Consider the following 13,643-nt stretch of genomic DNA (forward strand, 5'->3'; position numbering starts at 1 on the left):
TAAGGTGATCCCCATGATCCCTGCATAATCGTATTCACATCCTTGTACAATCTTCTCCCCTTGATTGTGGGCAGGCCCTGTGACTTACTTCTTATCAGGAGAAAATGACAAAGATGATAAATGGCACGCATGATTACATGATATTGTGTAAGTCAGTCTTACTAGCAGACGCTCCCTAGCCTCTCTGTCTCCCTTCGTCCCTGCGTCCCTCTTCCTCTTCCCTCTCTCCCTCTTTCCATCTCTTGTCCCTCTTTCTGTCTTTGCTGACTTTCACGGAAGTAAGCCGTCAAGGGCCCTGCAGCTGTGAGGAGCCGATGCTGCCACCGCCCTGAGAGCAGGGAGGCAAAGCCTTTTCCATTTGAGCCTCCAGTTGGAAATGCAGCAATAGAGACTGGTACACGTCTCATCATGCTCTCCTCTTCCTGAAAACCTTCGGTAATTAAGTAAGGAATTTATGTCAAAGTGCTAGCGGTGTTCAGTGCAGAAGGAGGCATTAAAGAAATACTTCCTCGTCCTCCATTTGCTCTGTAAGGCTTACTAGAAAAAAAAATCCAAATTGATTATAACACATTTAAATCCTGACTTCAATCTTGTCTTTCTCTGCTTAGCCAATTCCAGCCACACTGACTTACTACACTTTGCCCTTTCTCCCTCCACAAATATCCTGTTTTCTCTTCAGAAATGCTCTCTTCGAGCACCTGCTGTGACAATCCCCCAATTTTAGATCCTATTCATCTTTGAAGAGCTGACATGCCATTTTTATCATGTGATCTGCCCCAGTTCCCTAGTCATATGCATCTCCTCCCTACCACCCAGGAACTTACCAATTTTGTGCTCCTTATAATTTTCTGCCTTAACATCTATTTATCTGATGTTATTTTTTGAGTAGCTCTTTGAGGATCTGAAGAATGCTGCATGAATCTCTTATGCTCTAGTGTGTCTTGTGTTTATGGAGGGTCATAAATATATTTGGAGTACAACAATACAGTGTTGCTTCACTACTTTCTTTTTTTTTTTGAAACTTTCTTCCTTCCTTATGCGTAGTATCACTGTTGTTTTTAAGAGACTTTATACCGACACTTAGGACATCAGCGGTGTTCACTGCTTAAAGAGTCTCTGCTGGAAAAAAAAAACAACAAAAAACATGCAGGTATAATTTAGCGGTTGAGAGCACAGACTCTGGACACAAGGGGCCCGAGTCTGAATTCAGACTTCTGTACTTGGGAGAGCAATGCAACTTTTCTGTGCCTTCGTTTCCTCTTGTATAAAACAGGGTAAGAACAGCACCTAATTTATCAGGTTGTCTTGAGGACTAAGTGTATGTGTGTGTGTGCACGCATGTGCATGCCCGTGTGCATGGATGTGTCTTAGAACAATACTTGGAACACTGCATCATATAGGGTATTATTTTGTCCATAAGGTAGGAAGGGAAATAACAGGTGCAGGGGTTCTGTGATACATGGTAATAACAGAATGTGAATTGGAGAAAAGAACTGTTCTTGTAAGCGAAAACCTTCCAACAGGCAGTCAGTCATTCTTTGCCCTTTCTTCTACATAGTGGATCACAACTGAGGATGATTTTTACACACCCTCCTGCCCCCAGCCCCGGGGTTGGGCAGCATCTGGAGACGATTTGATTGTCAAGACTGAGGAAGCGCAACTGGCATATGGTGGGGCCAAGGGTGCTGTTACATAGCCCACAGTGAACAGGAAAGTCCCCCACAGCAATTAACCAGATGAAAGGTTCCATCATGTCGAAGTGGCGAAAGTTGTTCCAGAATCATGTGAAATGTGATGGGAGAAGACATTATATTATTTGTGAGTAATGCCTTCAGACCAGCCATAATCACAGCTTTATTGCGAGTCAGTTTTTCATTCATAAAACGAATGCTCATTCCTGCTTATTTCTTTTAAAGGGGTTAGTACGCAGGTTAATTAGTGTTTGCAAAGCCCTTTGAAGATGTAAAGTCCTACGTAAATGCTATTTATTATTGATTACCATTCCGGAAGACCTATGCTGTGACCCTGCTCCTTCACTAGCCCAGGCAAACCTCAAAGACCTGAGCGATACTGAATGATTTTTGGTAAGTTGGAACATTTATAATGAGAAAGATAGGCATCAGGGACATAAGCCAACTTTAGATGGCTGGGATATGACTGTATATAAATTGGCTCATTAAAATCAAGAAAACTATAGGTTTTGCTTTGGGGTCTGTTGGCTAAATTGGAGTAAATTTCTTCCAACCTTGCAACACTATATATAGCAAGGGAGAGTGGTAGCCAGAATCCATAATACAACTTTAATGATTATGAAGAAACAAAAATAATTCATAGGAAAAATTATATTATATTATTATATTTATAAACTGATTTTCTCTGACCCATGAGTCACTGTGTAATTTAGACTGTCTGATAAAATGAAAGCAATAAAACAGTTTGCAAAAACCTCAAGAAACCAGGACATTGGGTATAATACAATATGCTTTTTTCTGTAGGTATGAAGTATAAATTATGTCATAAATACAGTTTTACACTTCCACTGAATAAATGTTTTTAAATTTCAAAATAGGTCTTAATCTCACCTAATGTGACATTCTCCTGTTAGAGCAGAGTCTAAACCTGCAGATTTACATAACAATGTTATCTTTAACTCAGCATCAATCTGAATAAAAGTATTTGTTGGTGACCTACTGGGGTAAATCTGGGGTGGCTAGCCTTGAAAAGGCATAAACCTGAACTGTGGGTTTTAGCTTTGTCGAATTCTGATGGAGACCATGTGTGAACTTCAGTGTAAAATAAAGGGGACATTGCATGTCAATGGGGGAAAGCATGCATTTTTTAAAAAGATTTATTTATTTATTTTAGAGAGAGAGTGTATGGGGTGGGGGGAAGGGACAGAAGGACCAAGGGAGAGACAGAATTCCCAGCAGACTCCCTGCCCAGTGTGGAGCCAGATGTGGGCTCAATTCCAGGACCCTGAGATCATGACCTGAGCTGAAATCAAGGGTGGGAGGCTCAACCGACTAAGCCACCCAGGCACCCCAAAACATGGATTATTTAATAAATAGTTTGGAGACAACTATGTAGTCATCTAGAGAAAAATAGTCAATTTGGAACCCTCACTGCTTAAACCAAATATATTTCATACAAACCAAACCAGATATTTAAAAGTAAAAACCAGGGGCACCTGGATGACTCAGTCAGTTAAGTGCTGCTTCTTGATTTTGGCTCAGGTCATGATCTCAGGGTCCTGGGATCAAGCCCCGAGTTAGGGCTGTGCCCTCAGCAGGGAGACTGCTTGAGATTCTTTCCCTCTGCACCCTCCCTCTGTTCACGCTCACTCTCTCTCTCTCTTTCTCAAATGAATAAACATTTAAAAAAATAAAAATTAAAAAAATAAAATAAAAGTAAGAAAATAAAGCCATACAAATAATACAAATTTAGGAGAAGGGTGTCTTACGTATTGAAAACAAAAACAAAATAGAAACCAGAGAAGAAAAGATTGCTGAATTTAATTTACAAAATTTATAAAAATACTCTGCAGTAAATACCATAAATAAGTCAAAGAGGGGGCCTAGTAGGGAAAATATTTGTGATGAAATAGTAGAAAAATGACTTTTTTCTTTATGATATGAAGAGCTTCTATAAGAAAGGCTATCATCTACATAAGAAATAACAAATATGACTTTATATAAAAAGTTCAAAAACACAAAAATATAGGTGAAAGAAAACAGCTATTAAACTTGTAAAAAGATAGATTGCTCATCCATAACAAAGACATACTAAAATGTATTTTTCTTTTTGCTATAAAATTTATAAACCAAAACTTTGATATCTTGTTTTGATAAGAATGTGAGAAAACATATTCTTATGCTTTTTAATGCAAATATTTATTTATATCCTCTATATATTAATCCTCTATGGGGGCAAGTGACAGTACCTACCAAAATTTAAAATGCATTTATGGTCTGCCCAAGTTATTCAGTTTCCAGGGATTTACCTTACAGATGTTGTTACATATATACAAAAGACATATTTACAAGGATAGTTACTGTAAAATTACTATGATGAAGGGGAAGAAATAAATGTTAACAGAAGTTTGATTACTAAGTGATGGTATATCAGCCCATGAGAATATGAAACTCTGATATGCATAGAAATGCCTTTTCAGGGCACCTGGGTGGCTCAGTCTGTTAAGTGTCCAACCCTCGATCTCAGCTCAGGTCTTGATCTCAGGGTTGTGAGTTCAAGCCCCACGATGGGCTCCACACTCCGCATGGAACCTACTAAAAAAAAATGTGTTTTCTTTTCTAAGAGTTTCCCCCCCTTTTTTTCCCCTTCTGATTATATCTCAGAGAACTGCAGGGCACTGAGGAAATTCTTTTAACATTTGTATTTTTTTAAGGGACATAGAGACTAGTGAACTCATACAGGTTTCCCCCAATATCCAAAAGTAGAGTGTTCCCGGGGCGCCTGGGTGGCTCAGTTGGTTAAGCGACTGCCTTCGGCTCAGGTCATGATCCTGGAGTCCCTGGATCGAGTCCCACATCGGGCTCCCTGCTCGGCAGGGAGCCTGCTTCTCCCTCTGACCCTCCCCCCTCTCATGTGCTCTCTCTCTCTCTCATTCTCTCTGTCTCAAATGAATAAATAAATTCTTTAAAAAAAAAAAAAAACAAAAGTAGAGTGTTCCTATGAAAACTTCTCTAAGCTCCACGTGAAGTGAAGAAACCGTTACCATTAATTGATACAGAAACATTTTTGAGCAGTCCCAGGCCCCCAAAACTCACCTCTCTTAGGCTTTTCTGAGACCTTAGGATGCCTCTTGCTAATACAAGCACAAAATAAATCAAGATAAAGCCCAGATGCTCACAGATAGATGTCAGAACTCTGGTGGTGGGATAGGGAGATGCTGAGTGTGTTTGCTGGGGAAGGACTGGGCAGGCATACAATTTTACTCATATGTGGAATTTAAGAAACAAACAAGCAAAGGAAAAAGAGAGAGACAAATCAAGAAACAGACTCTCAACTGTAGAGAACAACCTGATGGTTATCAGGGGGGAGGTGGGCGGGAGATGGGGATTAAGGAGCGCAATTGTTGTGATGAGCACCAGGTGATGTATGAAAGTGATGCATCACAATACTGTGTACCTAAAACTAATATTACACTGTATATCAACAAACTGAAATTTAAGTTAAAACTTAAAAAAAGAAAGGAAAACCTTGTCTAACCACAAGAGACCTACCACTTTCTTTCCTTGTTATTATTGCCATGACAGTGACCACACTTGGATATTGGTCCATTTATCGTAAATATAGATTAAAAGATAAGATCTCGCTCATCCAAAATGGATGCTCCAGATTAAGGATGAGATGGAAACTTAAAGCGCGCAGTCAGTGCTGCCTTTCTCTGCCCCACCAAACCGAGGACACACTTGGAGAAGATACCAGTCTCCTCCTCTGCAGCATGTCTCAGAATGCCTGTTCTCCAGCGCACCCTGGGCCGTAATGTACATTTATTAACTGAAGGAGCTTCCCCTTTTGTTTCAGAAATCCCAATGCAATATCAGTTTAAACTTTTCTCAGTGGAGAAACTTGGTCCTGTACTTCTTACAACATCGTCTCCTAAGAATAAGTTCATTAGGAGATAATCAGCAAAATACTTTTTCAGACAATCTGTTAACACCCGGGTGTTAATGCTTGCCTCGGTCATAACAGCTGCCAGACTCACGATTCACTGAATAGGACAATAAATTTCAACCTTATCTGATTCTGTTAATTAGAGTAAATGAGATCACTGTAGGAGCACTTGCTAATTATCAGTTACCATCAAATACCTGATGGGAAAGGTGGAGATGATATGCATAATTTTAATCATATTCCTTTCTTTGAACATAGTGAGAATGATCCAGTTCTCGGTTAGCGTCCCTCTTCAAAGTGAAATCCCATATATATGGCTGGATGGATGTGCAAGGATGTTCATCATATTATTATTTGCAACAGAAAAAAATTGGAAACAATCTGGGAGGTTAGGTAAATAGAGTGCTTCGTATAAGGATATGGTAGGCAACTGTTAAATTAACGAGGGAGGAAATTTCATGGCATGCAATGTATGAAATATATATACAGTATGCAATTTTTAAAAAAGTATATTTTAAATGCATAGAAAAAAATATAACCTTATAGATCTTGTATCAAAATAGGACCACCAAATATATGTAAGTGCCGTCCTTATGACTCCTATTTTTTCTTTGTGTTTTTCTGAGTTCTCCAGTACTTTTGTACTGAGGGGAAAATTCCAGTGAAATGAAATTAGTATGGACTTAAAAATGAAACACTGAACACTGTGTTCAATGAAAACTGAACACTGAAATCAGAGATCTTATTTTTTTCTCCTATTGGCATTCATAAGATATGTTCATTTTTTTTCCCTCCTGGCTAATTTAACTTTTCAGACATTTATTCCTTTCTAATGATTCCTGCATTCAATTCACAAGCTTTTACTTAGTGGGAAGACAGGAGTTATGTTTGATTCGAATCCTAACTTGGTGGGTCCAATCCAGCTCTGACTGACATGGTGGTGTTGCTGACTCCACACGGGGATGGCGGGATCGGAAGCCTAGCAGCTGGGCCCAGGCCACCCAAGGCAGACTGTGAGAATGAGCCTCACGGACACATTTTTTCCTGCTTTCTTTAGACAAAGAATCGATTTTGTAGCACAATATATTAGAGTAAAGATAAGAAGTAGAAATTCACCAGGTGCCCTTTGTGTTGGTGACAGGAGCCATAAATTAGGAAGCTGGGGATGTATATCAAACACATGATGGACACCTGGGTGGCTCAGGTGGTTCGGTGACTGACTCTCGGCCCAGGTCATGGTCCAGGGTCCTGAGATCAAGCCCCACAACAGGCTCCCTGCTGAGTGTGGAGCCTGCTTGAGATTCTCTCTCTCTCTCTCTCCCCCTCTGCCCCACCCCTGGCTTGCACACGGGCAATAAATAAATAAATAAATAAATAAATAAATAAATAAATAAAATCTTTTAAAAAATGCATTATAAGTGAATCATAAGATTCTTGATTTCTTCAGGTCTGTCTCCAGAAATTTTAGGATGAGCTTAATGGCTGGGTGCAGTTTAGCACTCCTCTGTGAATAAAACATCAGCTCACATGTTGTGCCTATGAAGGACCACAAATAAAAGGAGAGAGAGAACAAGTAGAAAACATCACAGCCTGGTCCTGAGACACCGTAGGACGTTACTTCCTGATCTCGGGAGATGCCCTGGGCTCGTCAACACTCACACTGTGCTTCCGTTTCTCAACAGGAAACCTTTGTTCTAGTTAACAAGCTTTCCACTGCCCATCAGTCTTTAATAAATGATTTCTACACAAAAGACAGGAAAGATATATGCATTATTGTTATTTATAGCGTAGCCTGTGTTCACAGAGATCTTGGAGCACCCCTGGCCCCCTCTCTGCCTCTGCATGTCCATCCTATTTTCATGGTCCATTCCCACCCTTACCTGCCCTGCACCTTCCTCTAACCCCTCCCTCTCTGAAATCCTCCTGTGTTTTTAGCCCAAACCAAACAAATTGGTACTTGATCCCCCTGTTTTACTATAGTTATAGCAGTCTTTAGTAGGGCTTTCAGGGAAATGCAAAATTTTACCTACATTTTCAGGGGATTTTTCCTGCTTCAGTTATAAGTCATAGAGATACATAGCAAACACCTGCTGGTTAGCTGATTAGATATTATTGTACTATTTTACCTTTATACTTATATTTTTATCCAAGTAGTGTAAAATAAATAGAAAATAAAAATAAATAAAACAAAAAAAGAAATAGTTACAGTGTTGAAAAGTTGGTAAATAAATATTTCATAGGATTGCTGATGAATAATTTATGAAACTGATACTTTTTAATAGAGATTTAGAAAAATAAAAACAAACTCCCTGTGGGACAATGATGTCTAATTTCAAAGGCAAAAAATAGATAGATTGATAGATCGATCGATAGATAGACAGATATCTAAGCTAACAAGGAATCAGCAGAGGGAAGCACTGAAGTTAACTCTAGAACATATTCAAAAACTAACCACAGAAAGGAGATGGTTTGTATGTGATTGGAGGGGGGCCTGGGGATTGTGGAGGACAGGAAGCACCTGCTACCAATTTTAAGGTGTATTTGTGCAGTGGTTTCATGCTGGACTCTGAGTCTAGTATTGCTGGCAGGATGACTCTGGGCTGCTCACTCTGCTAGCTCTGAGCTGAACTCCACTTCTAGGTAGAATCGTGATGATAACGGGCTTCCCTCAAGGGATTGTGGTGAAGATTAGATTAATACCTGTAAAGGACTTAAAACAGCTGCTTGGCACCAGGGACAGATTCATTTTTGTGGAGGCTTAAAGCTTATACAATTTTTTAAAAGATTGTATTTACTTGTCAGAGAGAGAGAGAGAGAGAGAGAGCACAAGCAGGGGGAGTGGCAGGCAGAGGGAGAAGGAGACTCCCCTCCGAGCAAGGAGCCCCATGTGGGACTCAATCCCAAGACCCTGGGATCATGACCTGAGCCGAAGGCAGACACTTAACCGACTGAGCCACCCAGGCGTCCCAAGCTTATACAATTTTCCAGCTCTTCTATAAGAAAATTTTTTAAAATTTATTTATCCAAGCAATTTCTATACCCAACGTGGGGCTCAAACTCATTACCCCAAGATCAAGAGTCACATGCCCTTCCGAATGAGCCAACCAGGTGCCTCTTTAAAAAATTAATACAAAATTAGATATGACATCAAGTGATATCACTGGGAAAGGCAGAGTAACTTGCTTCAGAAGCCTCTCCTCCATAAAAGCAATAAGAAAACTGGCAAAACTTGTCAAAGCCAACTTTTTTTTTAAAGCACTCTGGTAATTAATTTGCACTCAGGCTTACAAAAATCTAGGGGACGGGCGCCTGGGTGGCTCAGTTGGTTAAGCGACTGCCTTCGGCTCAGGTCATGATCCTGGAGTCCCTGGATCGAGTCCCGCATCGGGCTCCCTGCTCGGCAGGGAGTCTGCTTCTCCCTCTGACCCTCCCCCCTCTCATGTGCTCTCTCTCATTCTCTCTCAAATAAATAAATAAAATCTTTAAAAAAAAAAAAAATCTAGGGGACGTTTATTTAAGAAAAACAGTTTGATTTTGTTAAGACTGGTGAGCTCTGTGGTGTCTTAACTTGCCCTATTCCCATTACCCTCTCCCTAATTCCACGGCAACCCTAAAAACCAGCATCCACAGTTACAGTGGAAACCAGTGGCCACCAGAGGGTCCAGGGCAAAACCTTTGTCAGAGACTTGTCATGATTCGGCCTCTCTGGCAGCTCCCTGGAAAACCCAGCTGTAAGGCTGATTGTAATTTTATTAGACTCAGAGGGGGCCCAGGTAAAAAGCTTTTCCCTGGGGGCCTTGACGGGAAACAATCAGGGGCAACTGTTTGATGTTACACCTGTTCGAGCTGGGATGACATTGGGACAAACTGCAAGCTAACCAAAAACCTAAAAGGAGGGGAAAACACTAAATAGCAAGGAAAGTGGATGTCCACAGGGGACTTTGAAAAACTCCCACGTATTCTAGGGAGTCTAGAATCCATACCCAGGGGGGCGTGTCCTCAGAAACAACCTGGACAGGCCCCAAGCTCTCCCCGTGGCTGACCTCAAGGCTCTGAACCAGCAGAAGGTGAAGCCTCGGGCAGGATGGCCAAGGCCTGGCCGAGTGTTGAGGACACACTCCAACACACACGCAGATCCCTCACTCCTGAGAGACCTCTTGTAAAATAAAGCCTTCTCGGCTCTGGCTTCATCGTCCAGGCTCTTGGTGTCTCTGAAAGCTTCTCCTCTCCTGGGTGCATCAACGGAAACTGGCTTGCACAGATGTGTCAGTGAAAGGCAATATGAAGGAAAACAAGAGAACCACCTGTATTAGGTATCACCCTATGTTCAAGGGATGCTACATTTTTTTAAATTAATTAATTAATTTTCTGATGCAGTGATCCATGATTCATCGTTTGCGTATAACACCCAGTGCTCCATGCAGAACGTGCCCTCTTTAATACCCATCACCAGGCTAACCCATCCCCCCAACCCCCTCCCCTCTAGAACCCTCAGTTTGTTTCTCCGAGTCCATAGTCTCTCATGGTTCGTCTCCAAGGGATGCTACATTTTATACAGGTGAGATAAGAAAGCAGGTATGATAGGAAATTATTTGTTACTTACTATTTTCCAATCTTTTAAATAGAAATGGCCGTAAGATTTACTGGGGAGAGCGTAGTAGACTTTGTACCCTTGAAGACTGTATTAAGTGATTGGTGTCATGACTCAAAATTTCTTTGACTAGGAAAGTGAAGAGAGATATTGAAGGGGATGGAACCTGAAATTGGAGGCTGGAGGCTCTTGGAGAATGGGCTGGAGGAGAGAATTTTAGAGGACGCATGTTAGCTTTGGAACTGGGGAACGACGTATGTGTGAGTAGTGACTTTCCCTGTCCCGCTCAAGGCCGACTTGTTGAGAATAGATGCAGCCCAGGTCTGTCAGTAGAATGAAAACATCACTTCGTAAATTCGAAGTAGTTTTGTTTATATTTTACAACAGGAAGAAAGGGAGATTCAGGGTGGTTGACATCTTGCCTTACTGTGTGAGCAGAGGAAAAGAGTAACGTTATGGTAGAGAAACCCGGCAGAGAGCGCCTCTCCAGGCGAGGAAGATCAATATCATCACTGGTAAGCTGTATTAATAGCAGGTACCCTGGACACGATGTGATGAGAATAGCACTTCTGTGGTCTTGCTCCCCAAATCCCACGACCCAAATCTAACCGAAGAAAAATAGAAGGCACATCTCAATAGAGGGACGTTCAACAAAATACCTGACTGGCAGGCAGTCCTCAAAGCTGTCCAGGTCATCAAAACCAAGGAAAAATCTGAGAAACTGTCGCAGCCAGAAGAGCCTAAGGAGACGTGGTGACTAAATGTAATGTGTCCTGGAGAGACCCTGGAGCAGAAGAAGCATATTCGGTAAAAACTAAGGAAATTCAGGGGACACATGGCTGACTCAGTGGTTAAGCATCTGTCTTCGGTTCAGGTCATGATCCCGGGGTCTTGGGATCGAGCCCCATGTGTCGGGCTCCCTGCTGGGCGGGGGGCCTGCTTGTCCCTCTCCCTCTGCCGCACCCCCTGTGTGTGCTCTCTTGCTCTATCTCTCTCAAATAAATAAATAAAAATCTTTAAAAAAACTAAGGAAATTCAAATAAAGTATGAACTTTAGTTAATGCATCAATACTGACTCATTAATTATGACAAGTGTGCTATACTAATGTGAGATATTAACAGTACAGGAAACTGTGGGTTTGTAGGAACCCTCTGTACTATCTTTGCACATTTTCTGTAAATCTAAAACCATCTTAAAATAAAAATGTTTATGAAAAGAATGCCTTAGAGAACATTGTTAGTATATGGTGAAAATGAGATTCAGACCCATGATCTTTGCATTACATGAAGGCACTATATTGGTTTTCCAGGCTGCCATCACAAAATCCCACAAATTTGGGGGCTTAAACAACAGAAATGTATTTTCTCACAGTTCCAGAGGCTAGGAGTCCAATGTCAAGGTGTGGGCAGGTTTGGTTTCTCCTGGGGCTTCTCTCCTTGGCTGGTGGTTGCTGTGTCCTCATGTGGTCTTTCCTCAGCACACCCATCCCTGGTGTCCTCTGTGTCCCAAGTTTCTCTTCCTAGAAGGACATCAGTCAGATTGAATTAGGGCCCGCCTAAACAGCCTCATTTTATCTAAGTCACATTTTTAAAGGTCCTGTCTCAAATGTAGTCACGTCCTGAGGTACTGGGGGTTAGGGCTTCAAAATAGGAATTTGGGGGGTGGGACACAATTCAGCCCATACAGGTACTGTTCGTCTGGGGGGGTGAAACCATGTATATTTAAGAACTATCTTAAGTAGGTTTCCATTTTACATTTAGGACATTTACTCTGGGCAGACGTACTGTGTGAAAATCTGGGCTGGAGCTGCAAGTCCCTGCTTTCCATGAGGGTTTGTCCCAAATCTACAGACCCTGCTATTTTCTCCCTTCCTTCTGCTGGCCTGTCCTCTCTCGCTTTGTATTTTATTCTCATCCAGCATCTCTCCTCGCCTGTCCCTAACATACCTGAGGATGTACTTGTCTCCTGACTGAGTCCTCTTCTTTTGGAGGCCTGTGTTACAAAAAAAATTTTTTTAACTCCCTGGAAAAATCAACATGTACCAGCACTTTCAAAGAAATGTCTAGAAAGTTCCGTGACATTTTTACGATAAAGTAAACCTTTTCCCTCCCTCTTCTAGGTCTGAATGCCAACCCCAAGATTCACAATCTCTCATCTTTAGAGCTGTCTAGAGGTAATAGATGGATGGATTTTTTTTCAGCTCTAACTCTTTGAAAATTATAGCTAGTTGAGAATGTTTTATAGGAAATATAAAAAGGTCAGAAGATTTAACATTGCCAACAATAACTTGGACCGAGGAATGTTTTGATTAAGCTTTTAAATTATATTATATAAATAAATTATATAGGTTCGAATGAGCTGTAAGATTTCCCTAAACATCTAAAGAATTTTCAGAGAGAGGATGTCTATAATTAAAGTAGTAAATCTTTAAATAAGCAATAAATTATGCAGAAGGTCTGGAAGCACTTACTGGAAATAAAGATAAGGCAGAGAGTTAGGGTGTAAATAGGTAAATGTATGTATGTATAATTATATACATATACATCTATATGTGCGTTTTTGGTTTGGATTGGTGTGCTTCTGAAACATTGACTATTAAATATTCTTTTTTTTTAAGATTTTATTTATTTATTTGACACAGAGAGACAGGGCGAGAGAGGGAACACAAGCAGGGCGAGTGGGAGAGGGAGAAGCAGGCTTCCCGCCGAGCAGGGAGCCCGATGTGGGACTCAATCCCAGGACCCTGGGACCTGAGCCGAAGGCAGATGCTTAACCACTGAGCCACCCAGGCATCCCACTATTAAATATTCTTAATACTGCAAGTATATTATACGAGGTGACAAAATAGATTAATATGTTAGAATCACAGGGTTCTAAGGAGGCTTAGCAATCATTTAAGTTCTTACTCTTAATTTAATAATAAGAAAATTGAAACCTAGAGACATCGTGTACATTTCTCAGTACTAACAAACATATCAGCAAACCTGTGTTCCATCTCATGAATGCAATAGTCCAGTTGTGGTCGAAAACTGACCTCTGGGCTCCGGAGATAAACTACAACACGGAGATAGAACTTGGGGATAAAGAGGAACAGGAAGGACGGTTTTATGACTTTGCCAAGCAAGGGAGGCTGTGGGGTAAGAGGCTGAGGATTTTATAGAAAAATGCAGGACCTGGGCGGTTTCGAGAGTGCTGCCAGCCGCAGTCCTCACGTCTTCAAGGTGGTCTCGTGACCGTCACTGGTGCCGCTGACCATCCGAGTCTTGCTAGTAAGTATGGAGACCGAGTTCCTAGAACAAAGGATTCTACAGAAAAACAGGTGAAGTGGAGGGGGAGGCGTAAAGAAGGAGGAAGAGAAAAATGTGTTCAAAGTCAAGGCTTGTGAGAGCATTAGCGTGTCCATCTTAATTTCCA

At 41.2% G+C, this 13,643-nt stretch overlaps 1 protein-coding gene across 7 annotated transcripts in view; it reads left to right on the top strand.

Moving 5' to 3' along the window:
• The window catches only part of LIG4 (DNA ligase 4), an 82,326-nt gene that overhangs the window by 16,267 nt on the left and 52,416 nt on the right, over positions 1–13,643 (top strand). For 2 of the 7 annotated variants that reach the window (XR_013446844.1, XR_013446845.1), the window contains 2 exons: positions 10,362–10,488; positions 10,616–10,743. The exons of 3 other annotated variants lie outside the window; for them this stretch is intronic. The gene's annotated coding sequence lies outside the window, so the exon portion shown is untranslated. Of the gene's footprint in view, positions 1–1,558; positions 1,819–10,361; positions 10,489–10,615; positions 10,744–12,348; positions 12,403–13,643 lie in introns of all 7 variants that reach the window. 2 more of the 7 variants (XR_004915817.2, XR_013446847.1) reach the window with 2 other exon arrangements.

The sequence above is a fragment of the Halichoerus grypus genome, chromosome 4, assembly GCF_964656455.1.
Source record: "Halichoerus grypus chromosome 4, mHalGry1.hap1.1, whole genome shotgun sequence".
NCBI classification, from domain to species: Eukaryota; Metazoa; Chordata; class Mammalia; order Carnivora; family Phocidae; genus Halichoerus; species Halichoerus grypus.